General features: G+C 42.7%; 1 protein-coding gene across 2 annotated transcripts in view; it reads left to right on the top strand.

The window, feature by feature from the left end:
• The first annotated feature begins 482 nt into the window (after positions 1 to 482).
• ARF3 (ARF GTPase 3) overlaps positions 483 to 6,000 on the top strand; it is a 28,739-nt gene continuing 23,221 nt past the window's right edge. The window contains exon 1 of one of the 2 annotated variants that reach the window (XM_088448435.1): positions 483 to 609. The gene's annotated coding sequence lies outside the window, so the exon portion shown is untranslated. Of the gene's footprint in view, positions 624 to 6,000 lie in introns of both variants that reach the window. The other variant, XM_088448425.1, reaches the window with a different exon arrangement.

The raw sequence follows: 6,000 nt of genomic DNA, 5'->3' as shown, positions 1-6,000 counted from the left end.
TTTTTTTCATTCAATAACTATAGTTCCATGATGATTTCCATGTTTGTATATTGAAAATATATTTATACATTGTATAAATACATTGTGATTAATTTCCCTACATAACCACACATATACCTATGCAAAAATATTCATTTACTGTAGCAAAGAGTTGAAGTAATTGGTTGTGCTTTCGTTTAGAAAATGAATAAATCCCCACAAGTGTGCACCATTAAATATAAATATGCAGGGCATCGTGCAGTCATTAAACACTGCAAAGTAAGTTGGGTTATTTAAACACAATTTCAAAATATGCTGACATATCATGGTTCCTTTCTGTAAAATTACTATAAAACAAATGTGGGCTGTGTGGGTGACTGTAAGAGATCAGGGTTTCTTGTGAGCACCAGGCCTCCTGCCCACTCATCCCTGCAGCAGAATGGAAGGAGAAAGGTGCTGCATCCGTTACTATGGGAACCAGGCCCGGTCTCGCGAGCGCTCACCGCAGCGCCCATAGAGCAGCATAGCTCGGGCAGCGCGCTCCCGCGAGATCTGGGCCGGCAGTTTCCGGCCGGAGAGTATAGCGGCATCTCTGCGGTAGGCGAAGAAGGAGAGAGAGAAGGAGAAGAGGTGAAGGCAGGCAGGTAGGTGGGTGGGAGATTCGCCGGACACCGGGGCGTAATAGTAATACAGTCTCCATTGCCTCTATCCATGTCAGCAGGACTGCACATCCATCCCACCCACACATGGACCACAAGCACCAACCTCCATCTTACGTTCCCATAAGGAGTACCTACCCCCGTTATACAGTAACTGCTCGGAGGGACCATTGCCACCATTTCAGGATCCCATACTCCTATCCTGTTATCATTTTCGTATTTCTTGTTCAATTAAAAATATCCTGGAAACATTTCTTCATTGCAGACACTTGCAGTACCCTACTATGTGCACACATATATACCAATATAAGAGGATGCTCCTCTGCCTCCCGAGGACCAGAGATAACTTTCTGTAAAATCCCTGATGCCATGCTGGCATGGGGTATCTCATCACCCAGCTGATTCCCTTCTGTCCAGAATGTGCATTTTAATTGTATTTTAATTGATTAATTTATTCACTTACAGTTCATCCATGGGTTATATAAAATGGCATAGAGGTATAACATAAGCTGAGTATACTTAATCCATTTCAGCATCTATTGCCTATGTGTGCTGCAGAACATCATTCTGGCCTCTCTGATTCACATGTCTCGCTCACACTATATCACTGATGTTGCTGATGATATCAATATATGAGCATGTTTATTTGCTATTTATGTTGACCCCACTAGAGGAGTCCCTTTGTAATTCATTTTTTTATGTACGTATTTTTCTTCTTGCTGGATGTGCTATTCATTGATTATTAACAGATGAGCGATTCTTTATTGAAGCATCATTCACTTGCATATTGTTGGTTGTGTGACACACATTGCTGGGGTGATGCCAATAACATCCTCCCTGTGTGCATTTTCTGTAACTTTGCTTAGCTTGTTCACCACTCCCTGAAACATTACTATATCTCCAAAGATTTGCAGAATCCTTTTTCTTTTCCAGGAAACATTGGTGGATCCATATATTTTTTTCCCAAAGACAGTGCTGGATTCACAAAAAGTTCCCAAATGCACTGCTGGATCTCCACATAACTGCACATTCACGGCCATTTGTCTTAGTAGGGACATGTATTATGTAGAGTGCAAGTATTTATTGCCACTCACATATCGGTCAAGGTGTATGTTTAGTGTATTTGTCTAAGAAAAGTAACTAATGCACAAGGGTTGTGTTTTTACTTTGCACATGGTTCTGCCCCTAGAGCCTATATAACTTCTTAGTGCTTGTGGAAAGGGAGAAACCTCTCATCAAATCACCTAAGCTGTCATTTAGTGAACATAGGGCCTGATTCATTACGGATCGCAATATAGCGTATGGACGCATGTTCAACTCCATAGCAAACGCAATGCCCTCACAGCACTGCATAAGTACGCCCACTTCACCTACACGCACATCCGTAATGATTAGCAATACTGAAAACATCGGTACAATTGAGTACCATCGGACCCATATACACAGCTACGGCGGCTCAGACCTCACTCAGAAATTGCTTACTTCAGCGCACGCTATGAGGCTCAGGCTGCAAATGGTATCGCAGTGGCCGGTTCGCACACGCACACTGCGATGCATGCAACAATTGGCCAATTGCGTGCGTCTTAGCAACTGCGATCTTTCCAAATCAGGCCCGTAGCCCCTACTGCTCTATACACTCTTTACAGGCATAGGAGCACAGCAAACTAGCTTGCTGTCTGAAGGGGATGCTGTCTGGATACTGGCGAGCGCTATCCCACCCGCCGATATCCCGACACTGACAGCCCAACAGGGTAGTAAAGATAGACGCCTATCATTAGCCCCACTACAAAATACCAACACCCGGCATAGTGAACAAAGGTAAGCTGGGTGTCTTAGCGTCTAACCGCGCGGGGGGAGGGTTAGGTTTAGGGACCCCTGGGAGTGTTCGTGTTTGGCATCCCCCCCGGAAGGGTTAGGTTTAGTGTGCGAGGAGGGGGGTTAGGGTTAGGCACCACTAAGGGAGGGTTAGGGAGGGGAGGGTTAGCTTATCAGCCCCAGTCGTGAATTAGTTCCGTCTGGGTTCTGCTGTCGGTATTTGTCGGCATTAAATACTGAGTCCGTATGAAGTGTTAAACCCCCTTTAAAGTGATTATTCTAGAGCATTCAGTCAATGGACAGAACTGTATTTAACAGACTGAACAAGACCAAGTTTACAGCTGGTCGATGTTAAAGGGAATTTCCACCTTTTCGCACCAAAGCAGAGAAACAGGACAGCATGTGATTGGGTGGGAGCTGTAGAATGCTTACGTGATTGGTTCCTATTCAGTCATGTGCATCACTGTTTGGTATGGAAGCCCACTGTTAACAGTGATCAACTGTTAGTATTCTGGGGCAGCTCTTGAAAGCCCGCAGATGTTTTAATTCTAGGAATTGGGGACATTTTAAATACTGTGTATTCTGTACACAAGCAGAAACAGTTATATAATTCGCTCACAAAAGAGGCATTTGTCCTCCTTGGCTCATGTGCAGCTATATGAAATAAATCACCGGTCTGTAGAATACAGCCACTCTTTCTCTCCAAAAAACAATTAAGTTAAATTTAGTTATAACCAACTACATTAGAGGAGAAGGTAGCACACCCGGAAAGACATTTGTATTTTGATAAAGATAATTGCATTAAAGATATTGCAGACATACAGTACTGTTTATTAAATACAAATGTACACATCAAAACCTCTCAGGGGCTGCACTTATAGAGTACCCTAACCATGTCTGTAAACTCTGAATCTTGCACCATGCTGTATAAATATTAATTACATTCATTTGACAGAATTATGGCATATTGAAGTCTTTATCATTTTAGGCTTTGTTTCAATGTGTTGAATAAAATTGGCACTTAGAATTCTGTCTAGAGTAAGCTTGCTATACAATGAGCAATCCAATTAGCCAACTGAACCATCATGAAGTTGGCTCCATATACTAATCAGCCTTTTCATTTTCATCCTACCTGACCAATATGCAGTCTCGAAAAGTAATTTTTCACAATTAGTTTCTCCCTTCTTTGACTGGTAGCTGAATTTAAATAAAGGGCTGTTAGCAGGAGCTTGCCAAGAAGCAAGCTGCACCCCCTAGTATTGAAAAACAAAGAATAAAAAATAATAATTAAAAAAAACAATGTCCCAGGGTCCCCCCAAGTTTAACCAGCACTCCAATGTCAGGGGAAAAACTGGCATGTGGTCCCTTCTGATTTCAGGGTTACCAGCACTAGGCTTTGCCAGCCTGGGCTGGTTCACGCATGGGGGTGATTCCTATGGTAGTGCCGGCGTCTGTCAGTGCAGGGCGCCCGACAGAGCAGTTAAGTTGTTGCTCCGTTCGGGCACGATTGCTGCCTGCAATGGCATTTCTGCTTGACGCCTCCTGAGGAGGCAAGCAGAAATGTGCGATAAGTTCTGGTTTTTGGGCCCTAACCAGGACGTGTTTAGCCATTTTATGCAGGTAAACCCGGTCCAATTAGGCGTGACAAGCGCGATAATTAATGGGCGCCAAAAAAACATCTGAATTGCAACATTGGGTGACTATTAATTAAAATAACATTTGAGTCGCCCCCATAGAGGGGAGACCCGCAGTGTGGGGTTTTGCCCAGGCCAATTAGCAAAATCTAATTTCCCCAGGGAAGTCGGGCCTGCAAAAAAAAATCACTCGAGTCCCCCCTCCTGGATGTAACCAACCCTCGTGTCAGTAGCGCTAGGACTTTTCTCCTCACCACAGACCGGTGGTTGTGGAGGTAATAAAGTAAATAAAAATACAATTAAAACACTTTGTCATTGGTGAAATCCCAACATGGCTGATTGTCAAACATGGCTGCCAATCACTATGGTTTCACCAGCCCAAGCTGGCAAACTCTAGTGCTGGTTACCTTGAAGTCAGGGGGGGGGAATCCACACCATTTTTTTTCTTGTTTTTGGGGTACCCAGCACCAGGATGAAAGCGCTAGTGCAGGTTAAAACGTGGGGGGTGGGGGCACTCATAAACGTTTAAAAGTTGTTTATTTTTATTATTTTTTTAACATACAGAAGTGACAGGAAAATTGTGCAGTTTGAGGTAAATTTGTATTCTTTCCTCATACACTGACATGAATTGCACGTTAACAGCTGGTTGGAGGTTGATTAAATCCAACCTGTTAAGTTGCGTATCAACTAGGTGCTAGAGGAATGACCGTACGATTACAACATTGTAATTGTACCGTCGTTCATCATCCCCTGCAGTGCCTACACTGAACTATATGTTGTCCAGTGCAGGCACCCTACCTCATCCCCGAACATGCACAATCTGTCATTATCGGCAGATTGACCGGCATGTTCAGGCAATGATTGATGTCGAAAGTTACCTGCGGGAGCGCGCATCGCTGCTCGTTTTCAACATTTTAATGCCCGATTTGTGCACGATTAATGAGCAATTGAACGATAATGATGTCGTTATCGTTCATTCGCTCATTTTAATCGCCTAGTGGATACGGCATTACTGTAGATTTAACCAACCAGTGTGAACAAACTTGTTTTCAAATTAACTGACGATTTATATTTGCTACCATACCCTGCACTATTATCGTTCCAACTTGTTGTTTAATTGGCAGGTTAGAATGATAGTTGTGGAATGTATGGCAACATTATTGTTAGTGTTATAATTGATACGGACTGTAGCATGTTACATATTATATAGTTAGACTGTATAACACTAATCCCAGCCCTTGACTGATGCATGTCATACATCAGGCAGCAGAATCCCAGATGTCGATCCGCCAGTCGGTGGACTCCGATGATCGGCGATTTCTTAGGGGATCGGCAAAATACTAGTTAAAAGTACCCGACTTGCCAATACCGATCATTTTTGAGCCTGAATCGGCTACTCCAGATTGTCCAACGTATTGTGTTTTGCCGATCAGCAGAACTGAGAATTGCCCAAATGAATTGCAGCTGTATGGCAGCTTAAACCGTTAGCATGGTGCTGCAAGTCCATTAGCTGTGTTTCTATTTTAGAGAAGTTGGGTCACAGTTTTGTAAACTATAAGTTTTGAATTGTATTGTTTCAGTCACATTAATAATAATGAGCTGTATTGCAATTCTAAAAACATAGTCATGTTCATTGTAACTGAGACATTGCTCATGGCTCTTGTGACCCTGTACATGCTACTTTACTTGAACAGTTCAGCATTCTTTATTTCACACAACTGTACTGTAATAATACATGGTTTGCTCAGCATGCTGTATATTTTGTATTCTGATTTTTACAGTTTTTTTGTTGATTAATAAGCTTTGCCGGTTTAATAAGCTTTGCCAGTTTGTTCATCTTTATAAGGCCAACTAAAAATAGACTCCAAAACTGGTACAGGTTGTCTCCCATATCCAAAATGCTTGGGACCAGG

The sequence above is a fragment of the Taudactylus pleione genome, unplaced genomic scaffold, assembly GCF_031769625.1.
Source record: "Taudactylus pleione unplaced genomic scaffold, aTauple2 ptg000005l, whole genome shotgun sequence".
NCBI classification, from domain to species: Eukaryota; Metazoa; Chordata; class Amphibia; order Anura; family Myobatrachidae; genus Taudactylus; species Taudactylus pleione.
The sequence above is the reverse complement of the archived record's forward strand: the minus strand, read 5'-3'. Positions and strand labels throughout refer to the sequence as shown.